Source organism: Heterocephalus glaber, unplaced genomic scaffold (genome assembly GCF_053883595.1).
Source record: "Heterocephalus glaber isolate CG9 unplaced genomic scaffold, H.glaber_assembly_v1.0 deba00001729, whole genome shotgun sequence".
NCBI lineage: Eukaryota > Metazoa > Chordata > Mammalia > Rodentia > Bathyergidae > Heterocephalus > Heterocephalus glaber.
The window spans coordinates 36,637-61,953 of record NW_028258440.1 but is presented as its reverse complement, the minus strand read 5'-3'; the positions used below and the strand labels follow the sequence as shown (position 1 = coordinate 61,953).

The window sequence follows — 25,317 nt, the reverse complement described above, 5'->3', positions numbered from 1 at the left end:
GGCTCTGATATAAATGTCAGTCATAATTGTTATCTTAAAATACTATATAAAATAAATAACTAGATTATTTCATCTAGTTACTAAGCTCATCAAAATTCTAGCCTGGCTGCATTAAATCTTTTGTCATCCACAGTTCTGATTGTTCTCCAGAGCATTTACAGTCAGATTCATGGAAAAGATTCTAACAAGTACTACAGACAAATTATCTCTTCCTTTCATTATCTTTAGTAAAAATTGATATAACAAAAAAATCACATTGACATTTAAAATAAATAAATAAACAAATAAATAAATACAATGTAGGCACTAATCTCATTCACGGGGCAGAGCCCTCACTTCCCACAAGTCTTACCTCTTAATGCCATCACATTGGTGATTAGGTTTTAACATATGAATTTGGTGGGGGAAATAATCACTCAGACCTTCCCATCCCACACTCTGAAGCAGACACTTTGACTACTCGAGGTCTCTGGAAGTTTGATTGTGCTATTTTGTCTTTGGTGTCTCTCAAAGTACTTTGTTTTTTCACATATTTTGTTCTTAATTGTGTGTTTATCCTCTTTGATAATTTGTATGTGGGGGCAGGCTTGAAAGTACCAGGGGTCTTACCTTTAGAGTGGCTTCCTATAGACATCCCAGCAGGTGACCTCCTTGCTTCCTTGACAAAAGACTTTGAATGGAAACATTGCTTTCCTTTCCATCATATTGGGTACAGTGGTCAGTTTGGTTCTTTAACACACAGATATGAGTGGCAATGAGCCTTAAAACAAACACACATCCATGGGGTCTAGAAATTGGAGAAAAAGGAATCATCATAATATACATCCAGTGAAACAAAATAAAAGTTCATGGGCTGGGGATTTAGCTCAGTGGTTCCACCGCTTGCCTCACAATCTCAAGGTCCCGAGTTCGATCCCTGGTACCAAAAAAAAATTCATGTTTCCCATGTCTCTACAATAATATGGGGAGCGGTCATGCCAAGAAAACAAGTAATGAAAGCATATTACAAAAGAGTAGATATATGGTGTGGGGAGTTCCTGGTCCTTCCACTCCACCACACTAGAGCTAATAAACTGTGTATTGGGAGTTAGGGTTGGGTCCTTCCGCCACTTACCTCTTGACCTCCTCATCTCCATCCTCTCAGTGGTCTCCACAAACAGTAGCCAAACCTACTCTGTCCCGAGTGAGTCTCATTTTAGTGGATCCCCACTTCATGTCCCAGCCTCAGACCTAGTCCCTATCTCCTGTCCTCTCTAGCCCACAGAGTGTGGAGGCCCTGCCCCAGGGTCCAGCAGAGCCTGTTTCCCTCTGCCTGCTATCATTGTTTCTGTGTTTGAAAGCAGCTGAGAGTGTCTTGTTATCATACTGCTGAAGCTAGCAATTAGACTTTCACAGGCTCACTCCCCCAGGACATAGCCACTTGTCCTACCTAGAGAGGATGTGGAAATCCTGAAAATGCCGCCCTGAAATAAAACCTGCAGTGGTATCTTATCTGCAATCTAGCTGATAACATTCTTAATTCAGTATAGTTGCAGGTTGGGGATTATGATATCCCCTGCCATGTCTCTGTTACCTAGAACTGCAAAGCTACTGTGATAAAAAACAGCATGGTACGGGCAAAGAAACAAACTTGAGGACCAGTGGAACCGATTAGAAGATGCAGAAACAACGCCAGACACACTCAGCCATCTCACCTTCGATAAAGGAGCCAAATACCCTCACTGGAGGAAAGATAGCCTCTTTAATAAATGGTGCTGGAAAAATTGGCTTTCAACTTGCCAAAGATTAAAACTAGACCTATATCTCTCACCATGCACTAAACTAAAATCAAAATGGATTAAAGATCTAAATATTAAAATAGAAACTCTGAACCAGTTGGAACAGAGGTTAGGTAGAACTCTTGAAGATATCAGTATAGGAAAAGATTTTATGAACAAAACCTCAGTTGCCCGTGAACTAGCACAAACAATCAACAAGTGGGATCTCTTCCTATTAAAAACAATCTGCACAGCAAGAGAAACCACCAGCAGTGTGAAGAGACAACCCACAATGTGGGAAAAAATCTTCACCTGCTCTTCCTCAGAAAAAGTCTACTATCTCGAATCTATAAAGAACTTAAAAAGATCAGACCTCCCAAATTTAAAGACCCAATCCAAAAATGGGCATCTGAAATGAACAGACATTTCTCAGACAAAGAAGTAGAAATAGCAAATGAATACATGAAAAAATGTTCAACATCACTGGTCATTCGAGAGATGCAAATGAAAACAATGCTGAGATTCCACTTCACTCCAGAAAGAATGGCTGCTATCATGAAATCAACCAAGAACAAATGCTGGCAGGGCTGTGGGGAAAGAGGAACCCTGCTCCACTGCTGGTGGGAGTGTAGACTGGTGCAACCACTGTGGAAATCAGTATGGAGATACCTCAAAGAACTAGGACTGGAAGTCCCATTTGACCCCGCTATTCCACTGCTGGGGATCTTCCCCAAAGAATTAAAAGAATCATAGCACAGTGATATATGTGCACCCATGTTCATAGCAGCACAGTTTGTGATAGCTAAAACTTGGAAACAGCCCAAATGCCCATCAACTGGAGACTCGATAAAGAAAATGTGGGTTTTTAAAAAATAAAATGGAGTACTACTCAGTCATAAAAAATGAGAAATTAGAGACATTTATAGCTAAGTGGATGCACATTGAGGCAATTCTCTTAAGTGAAATAAATAGGACACACATGAATAAATACCAAATAGTTTCTCTGGTGTGAGAAACTGAAAGTGTAAATAAGGACTAAATGTAGAATGGGTAATGTGAAATAGGAAGAAAAGGGGCAAAGGGGAAGGAAGTGGGAGGGCTAGGGGAAAGGATAGAAGGGAATGGGATTAATATGAGAAAATGGAAAAATAGGAACAAAATCTTTTAAATAAGGAGGAATGGAGGGTTTGAAAGGAGGGCTGGGCAAGGGTGAAAAATAAGAACCAAGAGAGATTATGTAAAGGTGCAAATTTCCAAGGATGAATGTCATTATATTGTATACCTAAAATGTACCAATGATTAGAATGAACAATCAATAATGTAAAATAGGAAGAAAAGGTCCAAAGGGGTAGGGGTAGTGGGAGGGGCAGGGGAAAGGAAAGAAGGGAAAGGAAAAATGCCGAGAAATGGAAAAAATGGAAATAAAGTCTATGTAAATAGGGAAGGGTGGAGGGGGTGAAGGGAGGGCAAGGAATGGGGAAAAAATAAGAACCAAGATGCATTATGTGAAGGTACAATTCCCAATGAGAAATGTAATTGTGTTGTATACCTACAATGTACCAATAAAAGAATTTAATGAAAAAAAAAATTCTTCCTTCAGATAAAAGACAATTACTGGACAAGCCACCAGGGGGCAAAGTTACTCTACTTTAGTAAATACCAATTGCTTCTTAATAGGAAAATATTCATGGAGAATATACATGAACCATAGACACAGATAAAAATCACCGGATATCTAGTATTCCAGATAACCACCCACATCATTATGGCATTTTGTTTACATTAGTTTTCCGTCTACCTAAATGCAAACAAAAACTTTTAAATGGAGTATTTACTTGCGTAGTATCTTATTTCTACTTTGAAACAAAATCCTGTGAAGATCTTCCCGAGGTATTAAATATTTTCCTATGCCACTATTTTCTAATGTCTAATTTTTATAAAAACATAGACAAGTTGGGTGTGGTAGTTCACACCTATAATTCCACTTACTCAAGTAGTCGAGAGGCAAAGTTTGAAAGTTTCAGGCCAGTGTGGACAAGTAAGCAAGACCCTATCTCTAAATAATTTTTTTAAAAAAGAAGCCAGGCATGATGGCACATGTTTTTAATCCCAGCACTCTGGGAGACTGAAGCAAGAAGATCGCGAGTTCCAGGCCAGCCTGGGCAATTTAGCAACTTAGTGAAGTGAGACCATCTCAAAATAAAAAATAAATAACAGCTGGGGATCGAGCTCAGCGTGAAGGCCTGGGGTTCAATCTCAATAGACACAGGATAAACACACATAAAAACAAACAAAATCATGGACATATACTTCATCATAGTTCGATTGTTTTACACATCATTGATGAACTCCTTAGCTTAGATAATGCCTGACTAACAGAGGAATTGCTGGTTTAAAAGCAATATACTTCTTTTAGGTTTCGGACATGGATTGTTTTGTTTTTTTTTTTTGAGTCAACATGATGGGTTTATTGTTTGCTTTGGGGTTGTTTTTTGGTTGGTTGGTTGGTTTTGGAGGTGGGGGTGTTTGCTTTTGGCCTTAACTTTTCTTTTTTTCTTTTGGCCTTAACTTTTCTGCTGAGCTCAGATGTCATACTCATGATAATTATTTGGTAAAGCTAATAGCAAGGAGAGCGGTATGTTTATTGTGCTACAGATTCACTGGCAGATGAAAGTTGACATCAGTCCTCTTGACTGGGACACCGTAGATGCTCATTGTCAAAGGAGTCTCTGGGGAAGGAGTAATGTCTTCTGGAAATTAGTATTTTATGTGACTGAATAGCTGCATGACCTTTAACCCAATGGACCCAACAAGGCAGGCAGTGTACACGGGCAGAACACCGAAGTCCAAGCCCCAGAGAAGAGGGGACACTGGCTCCACACCACCATGTATGTGCATCTACTATCACTGCTGATGAAAATGTGCTCAATGCCATTTAGTGGCTGTGTTACAGTAGGCCCTTAATAAATAAATACCTCTTGAGTGTGGTTCTAAAAGAGGCCATATGGGGAGAAAGCCGTCGCCTCAGATTCCCCCCTCAGGGCAGTGGGACAACAGTGGGACTTAATGCTACTGAAGTGCAATTTAAACAAGGCAGGAACAGTGAGGTGTGCTTTGACACAGCCAAGATCACACAGCCATTCTGTATTTGGGTTTGTGGCACTCCTGGTCGTTACCAGTTCCTTACTTCCAGCAAGTGGATATCACCATTGATGGCCACTGTGTCGATGCTGCCCAGGTCCAGAAATCTGTGCTTGTTCTCCAGGCTGTGTGCTCCATTGATTGCAACCTTGAAATCTCTAGGATCACAATAAATTATCATCTCAAAGTACATCCCAGGACTGAATGGGAAGAAGGTAATATTTCTCTCTTCTTCTCCCCAGGCATCATTAAGAAAAGAATTTCTTACAAATGCTTTAATATTCAGGCATGGGTTCAAGTGTAGAGCAATATCCTTTGATTTTCCTGCTATTAGATCAGCATTAAAGCTTTTGGCCTTCATATTCACTTCTCCTTTAATGACAACAGTTCATCCAGGGCCCATGGGGGAATTCAACCTTGCTTCGCAGGGCAGGGTAAACTGTGAAATGCCAGACTTTTGTACATTTTCTCTATTTATGTTTGTCAGTCCTAGAGTAGATGCTTGGGTACTTTGTAAATCCGAGCTGAATCTAAAGCCAACTGAGTGAACATTCACGTGGTCATAAACGCCTAGTGTGTCTATTTTCTCTAGCTTAATCCTGTGGGCATAGAGCAGAGTATGTTTTCCATTCACAGCCACCTGGAATTTGTCCTTCAGCACCATGATCACAATTTCCAAAGATTTTTCTTTTTGGAAGGGCATGTCATAGGTGATCTCTTCCCATCCCCACCTTTCATTTGTCAGAGTGTGCAGACAATGTAGTTGCCCTGCTTGAAGTCGGGGGGTTGAAGTGAAAGGCCACATTGGCCCGGGGCTTCATGCTGCTGCCACACTGCAGGCCCACCTGGAATCGCTCAGCACGATTAGGAACATGGCCACGGATGACAATCAAGGATCCAGGCTCCAACTGCTCAGAAATGGTGCCAACATAGGGGATGGTTGGGTTATGGATGACATTTTGAAGGTTAAGGATAACATAATTCTTTTCCAAGTTAGTGTAGATTTTGTTGATTGGAATCTCTTTTCAGTGAGTAAGATTTTAACTATGTTCCATTTAAAGGTTATCCAGATTATTTGCCCTCGGCCAGAGCTGTCCAGGGAAGAGTAGGACTCCTGACGACCTCATTTTCCTGGCTCACCTCTGGCAGACGGACATGTATTGTTAAGGTGTTTTCCAGAGTGACAACTACACTGTCCCCAGAAGGAAAAGGAAATGCTGCTGTGGCTCTCTCATTTGCGATATTGTTCATATCTTTTAAAATCAGTGTCAATTTGACAGGTAACATGGCATCATAGTTGTTTTAAGTTATAAACTCCTCAACATTCAAATGTAAAGGGAATGTGAGCAAATTTTTGTTGTCATGTTTTTGTTGTTGTTCTCCTCAATCTCGTATTCTAGGGAGATGAGGCCGAGAGAAAAACAAAATAAACTGAGAGACCAATTGTTAGAGATTGGGTGAAGTGTTGCAGAGGAACGAAACGAGATAACTCAGGACAGATAGTAAAATGCATGCTCACTGGATATGGAGAGGTTAAATGATGTTTTCCCTATGCTCATCAGCTACTGTACTTCTTTGTTAACTTTGGTAGAGTAAGGGGTGGGAGTGAAGGGAAACTGATCCGAAGTTTGCTGCTGTAGTAATAATGTCCTACATCTGGCAAAGGGGGCACTGAAATCCTACATTACTCCTCTGACTCATAACTCTGAACCACTGAAGTGGCCTTGTACTAGTGGGAGATCTATTTCCGATGTCAACACACAGTGGGTGTGTACATATTCTCTCTCTCTCTCTCTCTCTGAAACATACACCAGTGTAAGCCTTATGATGAGAACAGTCAGAGAGAGATGATCATCCCCAGTCCTTGAGCAAAAGCCCTGACCCTCCTCTTTCTTTCCTCACACAGGGCCCATCAAAGCATATGATTCTAAATGCAGTACATGTTCTCACTGTAGAGCACTTGTAATAAGCAAGGACGTCATCCAGACTCAAAAATATATTCCTTACACTCACACAACTGGTATAACAGTCGCAAGGACCTGAGTTCGATCCCGGGTACCAAAAAAAAAGAAAAAAAAAAAAACAGAGACAACTGGTATAACAGTAATGGCTACATTTTGTTTTATACCGCCTTACTAAAGATTAGCTTTGCTTTGAAAAATGGTCCCCTTTTTTTCCCTTTGCTAAGCATTGTAACTTCTAAAGAAAAACCTTTAAATGGCTCAAATATTAACTACTAGAATCAACTATTCCGGGAATAGGGAACAAAGAAGGGGGAAAACCACATTGCTTCCCAGACCTCCTAATCAATCATTTTTCTTTAGTTTTTCAGAACCTGGAATACCTGGTGGTTTTCAAATATCATCAAAGTGTGGGCCAGAACCTTGCTAATCTTGTACTTTAATTAAAAGAATAATGTTTAATTTGAAGGAAAATAATGTTTATCTAAAGGGTCATTAGGACTGGCCCAGGAGACAAGGTTCACTTATAATCACAAGAATTTGAACTAAAGTTCCTAGGGCAGAGAAGGTGAGCCCGTCCCAGCACCCAGAAGGAAGCTCCCCATCTCCATCCCAGGCTCCTAGGGCAGAGAAGATGAGCCGGTCCCAGCACCCGGAAGGAAGCTCCCCGCCTCCATCCCAGGCTCCTAGGGCAGAGAAGCTCAGCTGGTCCCAGCACCTGGAAGGAAGCTCCCCGCCTCCATCCCAGGCTCCTAGGGCAGAGAAGCTGAGCTGGTCCCACCACCTGGAAGGAAGCTCCCCGCCTCCATCCCAGGCTCCTAGGGCAGAAAAGCTGAGCCGGTCCCAGTACCTGGAAGGAAGTTCCCCTGCTGCCATCCCAAGCTCCTAGGGCAGAGAAGATGAGCCATGTGGGTGCCAGAAGCACCCCACCCCGTGGAAATGAGAAGACATTTAAACAAGCCTCAAAAACAGACTTCCAGATCACCTAAAGCAACCCCAAAGGGAAACGAGATGGAACAATCTGATACTCAACCACCTGGACTCTCTGAACTGGCAACGAAAGAGGATCTGGGAAAAATTGAAATCAGAAATAATTACTGAGATAACAGAAAAGATTGTGCTCATGGTGCAAGATAGGATTAAGAAATCTAGAGAGAACACAGATAAAAAAATAGAGGATCTGAGGAACATGATGGAATCCCAACATAGGAAACAAATGGAATCCATAAAACAGATGCAAACAGATTTCCAGGAGATTAAAAACTCCACTGAAAGTCTGCACAGCAGAATGAACCAGTGTGAGGATAGAATTTCAGAAATCGAAGAAAAGATTGCAATTAGTGACCAGGAAAAGAAAAATCGCTTTAAAATTGTAAAAGAACACGAGAAATCAATCCAGCAGCTGCTAGACGATGCAAAGAAGAATAACATAAGACTGATTGGAGTCAATGAAGAAAGAGGAGAGAGTGCAGATGACATAAAAAAAACTGTTCACAGAGGTGATGGCAGAAAACTTCCCAAGCAGGGGAAAAGAACTTGACATACAGATAAGTGAGGCATATAGGACTCCAGCTAGCCTTGATCAAAAAAAAATCTACACATAGGCATATAATAGTTAGGATTCCAGAAATCCAACAGAAGAACAAAATTCTACAAGCAGTGAGAGAAAAGAAATAAATCACATACAAAGGAAAGCCCATCAGAATCACACAGACTTCTCAATGCAAACCCTCAAGGCAAGAAGAGCTGGGAGTGATGTATTTCAAGCCCTAAAGGAAAACAGCCTCCAACCCAGATTGATGTACCCTGCAAAACTATCTTTCAAAATTGATGGAGAAATAAGATACTTTCATGATAAAGAGCACCTCAGGAACTTCATGAATATCAAACTGGCACTCCAAAAAAGTTTAGACAATACCCTAGGAAATGACAATGAGGATCACAACCCCAGGAAACCCAGCAGAATGAGTCCATTGGGCGTGACAAATTAAACACAAAGGGGGAGAATCCAACAAAAAGAAAAAGTCATGACAAGGCTTTTAAAACTTTTAACTTCATCTCCCTAATGAGTGTATAATTCAGTCTTGTTATTGTACTGATTAGTACTTCTCTGATTCTAGAGTTACACACCTTTCCTTGTGCTATACTGGCTATTTTTCATCTTCTCATGTCTACTTTTCAATTGGGTTGTCTATTAATGAGCTCTAAGAATTCTTTATATATTCTGGTCACAGGTTATATGCATTGTAAATATGGTCTGTTTCAGGACTACTTTTCATTTTAATGATGTCATTTAAAGTTCTAAATTTTGATGGAATCTCATTTATCAATTTTTTTTCTTTTATACATCATGTTTTTTGTATCCTAGGTAGTTCTCACCTACCCTGAATCCATAAACATTTTCCCTTATAATTTCTTCTTAAAGTTTTATACCTTTAGGCTTTCATATTTGCATTCATAGATCCCTTCAACTTATTTTCATGTATGGAAATAAAGGGTTGAGGTTAATTTTTTTATATAAAAAAAATCTGGTGATCCCAGGTGTTCTAGTGCCATTTGCTGAAAACACTATCTCTTCCTCAGCTCTTGAATTGAGTTTATATTCTATAAAATGCTAATGTTAAATAATCTTTCAAAAATCAGTGGACCATATATGTGTGGTTCTATTTCTAGATTCTCTGTTTTATTCAAATGATCTATATATCTTTCCTTACACCAACACCGCCTTGATTACTGTAGATTTAGAAGAAGTCTTAAAATTAGGAACTAAACGTCTTCCAACACTGTTTTTTTTATTTATTTACTTTTTAACTTTTCTAGGTCCTTTGTACTCCTACATAACTTTTAAATTTCAATATCCAATTCTTCATTTATAGCAAGTATACCAACCTGAATTTTTATATATACCTTGTGTTTTCTAATCCTACTAAATTCAAACATAAGTTCTAGGGGCTCCTAGAGATTTCTTAGTATTTTCTCTGTAGATGATCATTTCATCTACATATAAAGATTTTGCTTCTACCTTGCCAATCCTATCCTAATTGTGTCATTTTTTTGCCAGACTATTTTGGTGGGGCCTAGGTTTCAAAGTTTAATGGACAGATAAAGAGTAAGCATATCTGCCCTTGTTCCCCACCTTAAGGAGAAAGCATTGTATCTTCTCCATTCATATAAGGTGTTCTCATTGGAAGTATGGAGTACATGTCTTTGATCTGTTGAGAAGGTTCTGTTCTACTTCTAGTCTCCTGGTAGCTTTTACCATGAACAGCTGTAGAATTTAGTCCAATACTTTTTCTCCAACTAGTGACAGGATCATATGGCTTTTTCCTTTCCTCTGTTCAAATGATGACTTTTGGGGGTGGATCTTCCAATGCTGAACCAACACTGCCATCCCTATAACAAAACCACTTTCTATATCCTGCCAGATCTGAACAGCCCCTCCATCTTAAATTCATTCTCACCCACTCTTGTCTCCCAACTATTGGCTTCTGAGTGGTGAGCAAAATGACATTGGGTCCAGTATCAGTCATTGCCACTACTCTTTTCTGAATTCCTAAGTATCCAGGAGACAGGGTGAGGTCTGGGTGTTAACTGCACCCTTGGGACAGTTCCTCCAACATGAATTATGTTTTTTTTAAATTCATTAATTTAATTGGTACATTTTAGGTATATCATATAATGACATTCATCATTGAGAACTTGTACCTTTACATGATGTATCTTGGTTCTTATTTTTTCCCCATTCCCCTGCCCTCCCTTCAACCCCTCCATCCTCCCTATTTACAAAGACTTTTATTCCATTTTTTTCCATTTCTCATATTTTTTCCTTTCTCTTCTTTCCTTTCCCCTATCCCTCCCACTTCCCCTTCCCCTTTGGAGCTTTTCTTCCTATTTCACATTATTTATTATTCCTTTTGATCCTTATTTACACTTTCAGTTTCTCACACCAGAGAAACTATTCAGTATTTACACATGTGTGTCCTATTTATTTCGCCTAAGTGTATGGCCTCATTGTGCATCCATTTAGCTATAAATGTCTCTAGTTTCTCACTCTTCATGGCTGTGTAGTGCTCTATCTTATAAAAACCACATTTTCTTTATCCAGTCTCCACTTGATGGGGAATCGGGCTATTTCCAAGTCTTAGCTATTACAAACTGTGATGCTATGAACATGGGGGCACATGTATCACTGTTGTCTGATTCTTTTAGTTCTTTTGGGAAGATACCCAGCAGGGGAATAGGTGGGTTAAATGGGACCTCTAGCCCTAGTTTTTTGAGGTATCTCCATACTGATTTCCACAGTGGTTGGACCAGTCTTCATTCTTACTAACAATGGAAAAGCGTTCCTTTCTCCCCACAACCCCATCAGCATTTGTTGTTGGTTGATTTCTTGATAGCAACCATTCTTTCTGGAGTGAGGTGGAATCTCAGTATTGTTTTTATTTGCATCTCTCGAATGACCAGTGATGTTGAACATTTTTTCATATGTTGATTTGCTGCTTTTACTTCTTTGAGAAATGTCTGTTCATTTCAGATGCCCATTTTTGAATTGAGTCTTTAAATTTGGCAGGTCTGATTTTTCAAAATTTCTTTATACTTTCTAGATAGTTGTACTTTGAGGAACAGCTGGTAAAATTTTTTTCCCACATTGTGGGTTGCCTCTTCACACTATTGGTGGTTTTTCTTGATGTGCAGAAGCTTTTTAATAATACAAGATCCCAGTTGTCAATTATTTATTTATTTATTTATTTATTGGTACCAGAGATCGAACTCAGGACCTATCGCTTCAATCCCTGGCCCCCAGTGGTTGATTGTTGAATTATGTTTAGTACCACATCTGTCATTCTAGAGTGGCATCGGATCTGGAAGCACTCATTAAGGAGTCTCCAAGGGCCAGTGATGTAGCTCAGTGGCACTGTGCCTACTTGGCAAGAGCAAGGTCTTGAGTTTGATTCCTGGTACAAAAAAAAAAATAAGTCTTTAAGCCGGGATGATGGCACATACCTGTGATTCCAGCAATTGGGAGGCAGAGGCCAGATCAGAGTTTGAGGCCAGTCTATGCCAAATTACCAGTTCAAGGTCAACCTGGACTAATGAGATCCTGTCTCAAAAAAAAAAAAAGTAAACACATACAGTCTTTTAAAAAGGGCTTCAAAACAACTTCATGATAACAATAGTGAAAGTACTTGTAGGTGCAGAGAAAACATGGATCCAATCTACCCAGTTAATCCATTAAGTGCATCACTTTCCTTCCTCTTTTCATGTGCCACAAGGCTTCTTTGTGACATTTGAATGACACAGTGGCACCTAGAAGAGGTGGGTACATGTAGCTATTGGACATAGACCATGAGGCTTTAGTGGGATATGACACAAGGCACAAACCCACAAGACAGTGCTAATGGGCTCAGTTGGCCAAGATGGACAGGATTGTGCTCCTGGGATGGGAAGCCCAAGGCCGTGGTTCAGAATAGGCAGGGCCCACATTCTTTCCTTCCCCTTAGGCCTGTTCATTCACACAGGCTCCTATACAACAGAGTTATAGTGAAATGGACATGCTAAACAAAACCTCTTTGCCTGGGAGCAAGGATTTAGAACATGGAGCTAAACCACTGGTGCCTGTGCATTGGGAAGGGCACATACCTACCCCTGCGCCTTGCTGCCCTGAGGCTGGCTTGCAGACTATCTGCATGAAGCTGGGGCTCGGGACCACCTCTGCTATCCTGCAACTGGGAGTCACTGCCCTGCTTTTGGCAGGGCGCGGGAGAGCACAGCCCCAGAGTGACTTTTCCTGAGTAGCAGATCCACATAGAAAGTCAGGATTGGCCAGGGCAGCTTGGGGAAGAAAAAAGCCTTCCTGGCTTTGCCTCATGCTCCGCAGTTCTGATTACTGTGTGGTTCAGGGGATCCCGGATTCACCAGATGCCAGCTTACATCATAGATGAGTGAAAAGTGCATCTAAATAGCCCAATGCAAGAGATATTGTGTGAATGTTTATGTACTCCCTGTATGGAAAATTGTTTTCCATGTATAGCAGCAATAGACGCGGAAAATGAACACATAAATTACATTCAATCAGGTAAAAATTCAAAATTTATGTTTGTGGAAGAAATTATTCACATGTAAAATGAATGAGGAATAGATATTAACCAAATATCAAAATGGTTACTGTGCTTCATACATAAATGTTCACAGAAATATTCAAGTAAAACAATGACACACCAATTAAGGAAAGTCTGCACAGGATATAAACAAATAATCTAGCTAACACGAAGAAATGAATAAACACCAAACATATGGAAAAGGATCAACCTTAGTAGTAAATAAGTAAAAATAATAAGTAAACAAAGAAAAATAAATGCAACATTGGCTCCCAAAGTGCCATTTCTTTCTGGGTTGGGAAATTAAAAAAAAACAACCCAGTAACAATGGTGAAGATATAATGAAATGAGCATTTTCATATATAGCTAGAAGGGGTATAAATAGGTAAAAATGTCCTGGAAAACAATTTGGTAATCATTCAGAAAATCAAAGGTGGCCTGGTATTACCTTCCTCCTGTTAATTTGATTTTTTTTTTCTTCAGTATTTATGCTTCCATTACATTGGGTTTTTTTTTGTTTTTTTATTTGTACCAGGGATCAAACTCAGGTCCTTGCGCTTGTGCAGCAGGTGACAAAACCCCTGAGCTAAATCCCCGGCCCTCCATTTCATTGTTTTTAACAATTAAACTGCCACCTCATTACTCTTAAGAGCAGTATAATGAAACATACATACATTTAGAATTATGTTCATCATAGCTTCAAAGGTTTCCCTGAAATAAGCCTGCGATTCACATCTTTTTCCTTAAGAGAAGAAATGCTAACAGTAATTTTTTCTTTTACCCAAACACCCTCGCTCAAACAATTAAATGATAAATAGAAGTCTAATGCCACTTAAAAATTTGGTGTCTGCTACAAGACATTCATCTGATATGCCTCCCTGCATAATATGTTTATTAAGCCTAACAAATCATTTTTAAAGCCTATAGGAATTCTCTTTTCTTTTTTTTTTGCTTGTCCACTGGAGACACATTGGTTTCTGAATTTTATTTAAAAAAGAGATGAATTAATGATATTTAATGAAATTTGTCATGTTTAATTCCATGGAAAGGATATTTCAAAGCTCTTTTTCTGTTACTCTCTGAAGTATCACATTTTTTTTTGTATTAAATTCTTTTATTGGTACACTGTAGATATACAACACAATTACATTTCTCATGGGGAATTGTACCTTTACATAATGCATCTTGGTTCTTATTTTTTCCCCATTCCTAGCCCTCCCTTCAGCCCCTCCACCCTTCCCTATTTACAAAGACTTTATTTCCATTTTTTCCATTTCTCAGCATTTTTCCTTTCCCTTCTTTCCTTTCCCCTGCCCCTCCCACTACCCCTACCCCTTTGGACCTTTTCTTCCTATTTTACATTATCGATTATTCATTCTAATCATTGGTACATTTTAGGTATACAATATAATGCCATTCATCATTGGAAATTTGCACCTTTACATAGTCTCTCTTGGTTCTTATTTTTCACCCTTGACCAGCCCTCCCTTCAAACCCTCCAGTCCTCCTTATTTAAAAGATTTTGTTCCTATTTTTCCATTTTCTCATATTAATGCCATTCCCTTCTATCCCTTCCCCTAGCCCTCCCACTTCCTTCCCCTTTGCCCCTTTTCTTCCTATTTCACATTACCCATTCTACATTTAGTCCTTATTTACACTTTCAGTTTCTCACACCAGAGAAACTATTCGGTATTTACACATCTGTGTCCTATTTACTTCACTTAAGAGTATCGCCTCAATGTGCATCCACTTAGCTATAAATGTCTCTAATTTCTCATTTTTTATGGCTGAGTAGTACTCCATTTTATGAAAAAACCACATTTTCTTTATCGAGTCTCCAGTTGATGGGCATTTGGGCTGTTTCCAAGTTTTAGCTATCACAAACTATGCTGCTATGAACATGGGCACACATATATCACTGTGGTATGATTCTTTTAATCCTTTGGGGAAGATCCCCAGCAGTGGAATAGCAGGGTCAAATGGGACTTCCAGTCCTAGTTCTTTGAGGTATCTCCATACTGATTTCCACAGTGCTTGCACCAGTCTACACTCCCACCAGCAGTGGAGCAGGGTTCCTCTTTCCCCACAGCCCCACCAGCATTTTTCTTGGTTGATTTCATGATAGCACCCATTATTTCTGGAGTGAAGTGGAATCTTAGTATTGTTTTCATTCGCATCTCTCGAATGACCAGTGATGTTGAACATTTTTTCATGTATTTATTTGCTGTTTCTACTTCTTTGTCTGAGAAATGTCTGTTCATTTCAGATGCCCATTTTTGGATTGGGTCTTTAAGTTTGGGAGGTCTGATCATTTTAAGTTCTTTATAGATTCGAGATAGTAGACCTTTGTCTGAGGAAGAGCAGGTGAAGATTTTTTCCCACATTGTGGGTTGTCTCTTCACACTGCTGGTGATTTCTCTTGCTGGGCAGAAGCCTTTTAATGAGAAGAGATCCCACTTGTTGATTGTTTGTGCTAGTTCATGGGCAACTGAGGTTTTGTTCATAAAATCTTTTCCTACACCGATGTCTTCAAGGGTTCTACCTAACCTCTGTTGCAACTGGTTCAGAGTTTATATTTTAATATTTAGATCTTTAGTCCATTTTGATTTTAGTTTAGTGCATGGTGAGAGATACAGGTCTAGTTTTAGTCTTTGGCAAGTTGAAGCCCAATTTTTCCAGCACCATTTATTAAAGAGGCTATGTTTCCTCCAGTGAGGGTGTTTGGCTCCTTTATCGAAGATGAGATGGCTGAGTGTGTCTGGCGTTGTTTCTGCATCATCCAATCTGTTCCACTGGTCCTCAAGTCTGTTTCTTTGCCAGTACCATGCTGTTTTTATCACAGTAGCTTTGTAGTATAGTTGCAGGCTGGGGATTGTGATACCCCCTGGCATGTCTCTGTTACCTAGAATTGCTTTTGCTATTCTGGGTCTCTTCTTGTTCCAAATGAATTTTTGGATTGTTTTCTCGAGGCCTATGAATGGATCTCAGATGGAATTGCATTAAATCCATATAGCAGTTTTGGAAGTATGGCCATTTTCACTATATTAATCCTTCTTACCCAGGAGCAGTGGATGTCCATTTTCTGATATCATCTTCAATCTCTCTTTTCAGAGTGCCATAGTTTTCAGAGAAGAGGTCTTTGATTTCTTTCGTTAGGATGATTCCTAGGTATTTCAGTTTTTCGGATGCTATTTTGAAAGGAATTATTTGCCATATTTCTCTCTCAGTGAGTCTGTCATTGGTGTAGAGGAAAGCTATTGATTTTTTTGTGTTGATCTAGTAACCAGCTACTTCACTGAATTTGGTTATTAAGTCTAGAAGACTTTTGGTGGAGTTCTTGGGGTCTTCTATATAGAGTATCATGTCATCTGCAAATAATGAAAATTTGACTTCTTCATTTCCTATCTTTATTCCTTTTCTTTCTTTCTCTTGTCTAATTGCCGTGGCTAATGTTTCCAGAACTATATTGAACAAGAGTGGTGATAGTGGACATCCTTGTCTTGTTCCTGATTTGAGTGTGAAGGATTTCAGTTTTTGACCATTTAGTATGATATTGGCTGTTGGTTTTTCATAGATGGCTTCTATCAGTTTGAGGTAGAGACCATCTATTCCAATTTTTTGTAGGGTTTTTATCATAACTGCATGTTGGATTTTGTCAAATGCTTTTTCTGCATGTATGGAGATAATGATATGATTTTTGTCCTTGGCTCTATTGATATACTGTATTACATTGATTGATTTGCATATATTGAACCATCCCTGCATCCCTGGGATGAATCCCACTTGATCAGGGTGTATGATCTTCCTGATGATCTTCTGCATTCTGTTTGCCATTATCTTATTAAAGATTTTTTCATCTATGTTCATTAGTGAGATTGGCCTATAGTTCTCTTTTTCAGTTGGGTCTTTCTCTGCTTTGGGGATCAAAGTGATGCTAGCTTCCAGGAATGAATTTGGGAGTATTGCTTCCTTTTCAATTTCATTGAAGAGTTTAAACAGTAGTGGCAGCAGTTCCTCTCTAAATGTCTTGTAGAATTCAGCAGTGAAGCCATCAGGGCCTGGGCTTTTCTTAGTTGATAAGTTTTAATTATGCTTTCAATTTCATTGGTTCATATTTGGTTGTTTTGAATTTTTAGGTCTTCTTCATTCAACTTTGGTAGTTCATATGTACCTAGGAATCTGTCCATTTCTTCTGTGTTGTCCATCTTATTGGCATATAGGTTCTGGAAGTAGGTATTGATGATCCTCTGGATTTGTGCTGGGTCTGTTGTCATTTCACCCTTTTCATTCCTAATTGCATGGATTTGGGCCTTTTCTTTCCTTTTGCTGACAAGGTTGGCTAAAGGTTTGTCAATTTTGTTGATTCTTTCAAAGAACCAACTCTTGGCTTCATTGATTTTTTGTATCATTCTCTTAGTCTCAATTGCATTGATTTCTCCTCTGACCTTTATAATTTCCTCCCTTGTGTGAGCTTTGGGGCTGTCCTGCTCATCTTTTTCTAGAAGTTTGAGGTTCAGCATCAGGTTGTTTAATTGGGCTTGTTCTGTTTTCCTAATATGCGTAGTCACTGCTATGAATTTCCCTCGTAAGACTGCTTTCATTGTGTCCCATAGATTCTGATAGGTTGTATTGTCATTGTCATTTAATTGAAGGAAGTGTCTGATTTCTTCTTTAATTTCCCCTGTGACCCATTGGTTATTCAGAAGTGTGTTGTACAATTTCCATGTGTTTAGGAAATTTTTTGAGTTTCTTTTGCTGTGGATCTCTAATTTCATTGCAGTATGGTCTGATAATATACAGGGGATAACTTCCATTCCTTTGCACTTACTTAAACATGTTCTATGTGTGAGTATGTGGTCTATTTTGGAGAATGACCCATGTGCAGCTGAGAAGAATGTGTATCCTGATTTTGTGGGGTGGAAGACTCTGTAAACATCTGTTAAGTTCATTTGTTCAAGAGTTCGATTGAGTTCTAGTATTTCATTACTTATTTTTAGTCTAGTTGATCTATCTATTTGTGACAGTGGGGTGTTCAGGTCCCCCACTACAATTGTATTAGTGCATATATGACTTTTCATGTCCGTTAGTATTTGTTTTATATAGTTGGGTGCACTAGTGTTTGGTGCATAGATATTTATGATTGTCATCTCTTCCTCTTGGATTCTTTCCTTTACAAGGATGTAGTGTTCTTCTTTGTCTCTCTTAATCAGTGTTGGTTTGAAATCTATTTGATCTGCAAAGAGGATAGCTATTCCTGCCTTTTTTCGGGTTCCCGTTGCATGGAGTATTATTTTCCACCCTTTAACTTTCAGTCTATGAGTTTCCTTTTGAATTAAGTGTGTTTCTTGTATGCAGCATATTGTTGGATTTTGCTTCTTGACCCATTCTGCCAGTCTATTTCTTTTGATTGGTGAATTGAGACCATTAACGTTGATTGTTATAACTGAAATGTATTGACTTGTTATCGCCATGACTTTTTCTTTTTGTTGGGTTCTCCCCCTTTCCATTTAATTTCTTGTCATGCCAGATGGGTTCATTCTGCTTTGCTTCCTGGGGTTGTGATCCTCAATGTCTGTTCCTAGGCTATTGTGTAAAATTCTTTGGAGTGCTGGTTTGGTATTCATGAAGTTCCTAAGGTGCTCTTTGTCATGAAAGTATCTTATTTCTTCATCCAGTTTGAAAGATAGTTTTCAGGGTACATCAATCTGGGTCGAAGGTTGTTTTCTTTTAGGGCTTGGAATATGTCACTCCAAGCTCTTCTTGCCTTGATTGTTTGTGTTGAGAAGTCTGCTGTGATTCTGATGGGCTTTCCTTTGGATGTGATTTGTTTGTTTCTTTTCTCTGACTGCTTGTAGAACTTTGTTCTTCTGTTGAGTTTCTGGAATCTTAACAATTATATGCCTATGTGTAGGTTTTTTTTGATCAAGGCTATTTGGAGTCCTATATGCCTCACTTATCTGTATGTCAAGCTCTTTTCCCCTGCTTGGGAAGTTTTCTGCCATTATTTCTGTGAAAAGATTTTTTATGTCATCTGCACTCTCTCCTGTTTCTTCATTGAGCCCAATCAGTCTTATATTAGTCTTCTTTGCATCATCTGGCAGCTGCTGGATTGATTTCTCATGTTCCCTTATAATTTTGAAGCAATTTTTCTTTTCCTGGTCACTAATTTCAATCTTATCTTCTATATCTGAAATTCTGTCCTCACATTGGCTCATTCTGCTGTGTAGACTTTCAATGGAGATTTTCATGCCCTGGAAATCTATTTGCATCTGTTTTATGGATTCCATTTGTTTCTTATGTTGGGATTCCATCCTGTTCCTCAGCTCCTCTCTAGATTTATTAATCATGTCTTGCACTAGGGGCACAATTTCTCCTGTTATCTGAGAAATTATTTCTGATTTCATTTTTTCCAGATCCCCTTTTGTTTCCAGTTCAGCGGGTCCAGGTGGTTGAGTATCAGAGTGTTCCATATCATTTCCCCTTGGGGTTTCTGTAGGTGATCTGGAAGTCTGGTTTTGAGACTTATTTACATGTTTTCTCATTTCTACTGGGGCAGGGGGCTGTTAGCGCCTGCACGGATTACCTCCTCTTAGCTGGGTGAGGTGGGACAGGGGCCAGGATTAGCAGTATTGATGGTGGCCCAAAAACCCTTTCCTGTGGCCTGGACGCCCCTTCCTCGGCCAGCAGTGGTGGGACAGAAGGTGGCCCAAAAGCCCTTTCCCCTGGGCTGGGAGCAGCGGGAAGGATGGTGACCAGGAAGCCCCTACCTCTGGGCTGGGAACAGCGGGACTCAGTACCTTGGTCTGGTGGTCTGGTGTCCTCTGCGTCTTTGTAGTGTGGAACCAGGGGCTGCTTGTCAGCAGCGGGGTGATTCGGTTGATTCAGTGTTTTCCACGTGCCCGAATTCTCTAACCTAGGGAATTATATCATGATACTGATTTTTTTTTTTTGGTCCAAAACACAGGCTAGGTGGTTTCTCACTACATTTGATGCTAATGAGTTTCAATAAAAGCAGAATAGCTCTTCATAAACAGCTGAGAAGCTCTAAAGTGAATTTGGCTATTTTCTCATTACATGACAAAGAATGGTTTGGGTTTTGAACAGCAATATTTTAACAGCTCCTAAACAGGGGCATGAGAAGGAATCAAGTTTGCACCAGTCCAAGTACCTACAGTAATATGATAGAAGCAATAACCACCAACACTTCACACTGCTTCCCTCTCATGCTCCTAATAACAAGAATTTCTCACTAGTAATAGTGTATTAACAAACTAGTGTCTCAAACGGCTAAGTGTGAAAACATCACTTAAGAAAAGAAGTACATTACTTATTTTTGGCCAGTCAAGAGTGAAATGGCCATTTATATTATTTTTAACTGTTCTAAGTTCAGAAAGTTTTGTATCTGATCATCTAAAATGAAAATTTGTTTTGCTTGTAATGACAGAATAAAATGGTAAAGTGGCAAATAGTTCACCCTTTGTTGAAAAAGAAGTATGTTCTAAATTTACATACTACAAACTACCTAAGAAATGATATCTGCATAGTATAAGTCATGTTTATATTATGCACCAATTTAGGAGGGAGGAAAAGTTCACAGGGATTTATTCACAAGATATATAATAATATCCTAAGAATGTTGATTTATACATATGGGATCTGTATAAACTGTACATGGTCAACTTAGCTGGATTCTAACAAGCCCTATAATGCAAAAGCTGACTAAAGGCCCCAATAAAGCACTGAAAGTCACAATTTAGTCATTACTTTCTCTTCTCCAATATAACATTATCTGGTAGTCATCACTGTTGATGGCGTGGTAATATGTTACACGTTTAGACCACTCTGTCAATTTAATTTCTAAAACCTAAGTCTAAGGAAACAAGCCAAAAAACAGAGAAAGATTTATATTAAAATGCTTTCACCAAAGCATTGCTTATAACAACAAAATAATTGCTTTTTTTTTTTTTTTTGGTGCCCGAGATCGAACTCGGGACCTTGTGCTTTCGAGGCAGGTGGTGGAACCACTGAGCTAAATCCCCAGCCCGACAACAAAATAATTGAAAATAACCTAAATCATAATGAACATGGGAATAGATAAATATATAACAATCATCTGAAGCAAATATGTAACCATTCTAGTCATCTTTTGTCAGAAAATTAATGACGTTGGGCTAGGGATTTAGCTCAGTGATTCTGGCACCTGCCTGGCAAGTACAAGGCCGCGAATTTGATACCCAGTACCAAAAATTTAAAAAAAGGAAAATTAATGACATAGAAGAATGCTCACAATATAAACATACTAGAAAATAACATGCTACAAAATAGATCTGAATTTTTAAAATATATCTTTAGAGCTGGGGTGTAATTCAGTGGTAAAGTGCTTACCTACCATGTGCAGGATTCTGGATTCTTTCCCTTTTATCCTACACACACACACAAATACATAAAAGAATAAAGAAAATAAGAATATCTTTAGCCATAGCTAGATATAACAAGATAAATAAAATACCAAAATAGTAAGAGCATTTTTATGGAGAGTTAAATCAAAATATCTGAGGCTGGGTGTAAACCAACCGTCTCACTTTATAAATGGGGAAGTGAAAAGTAGCACATACAAGGATAGAACCCTGGTATTGGCCTAGCGGAGTCAGCAATTCTCCAGTGCCTTAGATTCCAAAGAACAGTAAGGATGAAGGAAAAGTTCCCTGAAATGACTTTCAAAACAATTTCCTCTTTGAAGGGCCATTCTCCAGGGCCGTGTGCGTGTGTGTGTGTGTGTGTGTGTGTGTGTGTGTGTGTGTGTGTGTATGTGTGTGTGTACAGTACCGGGGATTGAACACAGGGACACAGGGCCTTCACACTGAGCTACATCTTGAGACCCCCTCCTAACTTTACTATTATTTTTAAAATTTTGAGACAGTTTCTTTTTGTTTGTTTGTTAAATTGAGCTTTATTGATGAAATTGAATTCAGACTATCTTGTGAGAAACAGCAGCAGGCCCACCAATCATGATAGCAAAAATATGACAGTCACCTATTTATATAGGATGCTGCTGCTTATCAATTAGTAATTAAATGTAAGGACCTGTAAAAGAGGTGCAAAGAAACAAAGCATTTTAGCCCCAAGATTGCTCTTTATAGAAATATATTGTATTACCTGCAGTACTCACGGCAACATGGAGACAACATCCTGAAAGACAGTGAAGTGAAGCAAATGGCTTTGCCAACCATGCCAATCCTCTGCCAAGAACGTGAAGGCAGCTTTCTTTCCTTTCCTTTCCTTTCCTTTCCTTTTCTTTCCTTTCCTTTTCTTTTCCTTTCTTTTCTTTTTTAGCAAAACATTTTTTTTGGTACCAAATATCAAACTCGGGACCTTGCACTTTTGAGGCAGGTGGTGGAACCACTGAGCTATGTCCCCGGCCCAAGAGTAGGAAAATTTATTAAGAGAAAGATGGATCTGTCTAAGAGAGATGGAAGGGGAACCATTAAGTGGGTTGGCCCTAGCAAAACATTTATTGGTACATTTTAGATATACATAATGATAACATTCATCATAGCGAATTTGTACCAGTACATGATATATCTTGCTTCTTTTTTTTCACCTTTCTCCCCATGTACAAAAGCTTTGTTACCATTTTTCCTTCGATTTTCTTTTTTTCTTGTCTCTTCCTTCCTATACCCGTACCCCGTCCCTTGTTTCCCTTCTCATTTTAACATTTTCTTCCCATTTCCCAGTGTCTATTGTACATTCTAGTCCTTATTTCCACTTTTGGTTTCTCATTCCAGAGAAACAATGTGGTACTTAAACATGTGTGTCTCATTTATTTCACTTAGGAGTATGGTCTCACGGTGCCTCCATTTAGCTAGAAATGCTCAAGTTCATCATGAAGGCAGTTATCCATAACTCCTTGAATACTCAGCTTTGTAAGGTTTTGAAATTATTGTCCATCATCATGTGCATGTTTGAGCATTTAGCTGACATGGCTGTTGCTCTCCCTGTTGTCCCAACCCCAAGCCCAGACACAACATGAATTGAAAGGACTATATATCTGTTGCATCACACAACAACCCAAACATTTCTTATATCTTTGATAGTGATTTTAAAGTACTTCATAATTAAATATGAGCATTTTGTTCAAGGACAACCATTGTACAAAAAAATCATAAAATAAAAGTTGCTGGAGTCTGACTTACAACATGGATTATGGTTTGAAATCATGTTTACTTAAGTCTCAAATTTATAAAAAAAAATCAGTTCTGGGCTAGCTGTTGTACTGCTGAAGTTCTCTGGTGTAGTCACTCTCACCCACATTGTATCCCCTTTCTTAACACTGAGGGTGGATGGTAAAAGGTTCAACAAAGTTGACCGTACTCTTCCTTGGAGGTGAAGTAAGCTCCATGGTTAGATGAGTAGTTTCTCCACATATCATCAGTTGCTGTAGACTCAGTGTCATCATTTTTGTAAGGATTCAGTCCATTGTAAACAGCTTCAATCATATTCTGGCCTTTGACCAATTCACCCCCTGGTGGGAGGCTGGGGATGTTCTCACTTGCTCATGTGTCTATCACACATACTAAGTCTGGGATGCATTCGCCCGCCTACTTCATTATGATTTCTTTGACTCTGCATTCCAGGTACCTGTCCAACTCTGTTTCCTTCTTCATTGCTTCTGGAGATACTTTGGATGCATTAGGCAAACAGCTCAAAATCACACTCACGTTGTGTGGACTCCCCTTATACAAACAGGTGTCAACTACTTCATTGCAATCTTTCTCAAGATCATCAGTGACTTCCAGCCTGGATCTTACAAAACCCCAGAGCTCCTCGTTTCCCATAACATCCCAGATACCATCACGTGCAGGAATAATGAACAGATCATCATCTTCTGAGCTCTCCATATCATGGACTTCAGGCTCTGGTGAGACAAGCTGCTCTCTAGGACCTTACCGTGCACACATTTGTAATCAAAATCCCCAAGGGCCTGGACACAGCCAGAGAGCCATTCACACACTGAGTCATTGCAGAGCCACCTGCATTCTGAATTTGGTCCTTTTCCAGCGAATTACTCGGTCTGTGATCTTGTGTGAAGAAGTGAACATTCCTGTTCCGACAAAGTAAACCTCTTGGGTCTCCTCAGTTAATGAAATAAGCGTGTTGGGGAGAAATCAGGACACCCACAGCTGTTGCCCCACTTCGGCCCGCACCATGTTTCTTCTCTGACATAGCTGTCAGTGTTCCTCAATCTCCAGCAAACCGGTTCTGATGCCATTCTTTCCATTTGCACAGAAGGTGCTCCTGAAGACCCTGTCACATCCTGGCTATTGGTGATGTGATCTCACAAATGCTCACAGCAGTGTTTGGCAACCTGAGAACCAGCACGTCCATGGTACACCGCAAAGAATGACCATGTTTCCGGTCCACGTGGCCAGCACGTCACAGGCGCGTTGACACTCTCCATTTCCACTCGCCAATCCTGCATGCAGCTTAGCCTGAATCACAGCCCATTACCCTGCCCCTGGGCATTATTCTGTGCCATCTTTGGCTTGTCAAAAAATGCTCCCTTGATTCTCTAGGTCCGGAGCAGCCGTAGGTGGGTGGGTCCCCGGTCAGGCAGCGTGGCCTGGGAAGGGGCTCCCAGGGAGTCACCTCACAGGCGGAGGAGAGGATCTCTAGGCGCCATCCAGGCTCAGATCATCCTGGCGCCAGGCGGCCACAGAGACCGGGTCCCGGACAAGAAGGAGGAAGAGCCTAGGAGACATCACTTCGGTGCCCCACCTGCCTGGCATCTCCCCACCCATCCTCCCCAGCCACCCGTCCTGAGCCCCAACCACTGGGCATCTGAAGCTGCAGACCTTGCTGAGTCTACTTTTCTCCAGCTCCTGCGCTCTCCAACCACCGCCTCTGGACACAGAGTCTTCTTGCTACAGTGCTAGGTGCTCAGGCTGGACTTGAACTTGTGATCTTCCTGCCTTAGCCTCCCAGAATGGTGGCATTACAAACGTACACCACCATGCCTGGCTCACCACATATACATGTATGTATGTATTGAGATAGGGTTTCACTATGTATTCCAGGCTGGCCTCGAGCTCAAGATGATCCTCCTGCTTCATCCTCCCGAGTGCTGAGATCACAGGCGTGTGCCACCACACCCAGCCACACCTGGAACATTTAACAAACTTTTATTCTGGAAGAAGATATTATGAAGAAGAAGAAGGAGAAGGAGCAGGAGTCAGAGGTGGAGGCAGAGGTGGACAAGGAGAAGGAGAAGGGAAAGAAATAGAAATTATCTGAATGGTGACTGGTGTCTCAGGCTGACACATGAATCTTCCTAGGAGATTCTGCTGTGGACACAATTGTTGG

General features: G+C 40.0%; 2 pseudogenes; both read right to left on the bottom strand.

The window, feature by feature from the left end:
• Positions 1-4,914: 4,914 nt before the first annotated feature.
• Positions 4,915-5,892, bottom strand: LOC101707163 (galectin-8 pseudogene; annotated as a pseudogene).
• A 17,331-nt stretch (positions 5,893-23,223) lies between these two features.
• The window catches only part of LOC101707530 (protein phosphatase 1A pseudogene), a 30,630-nt pseudogene continuing 28,536 nt past the window's right edge, over positions 23,224-25,317 (bottom strand).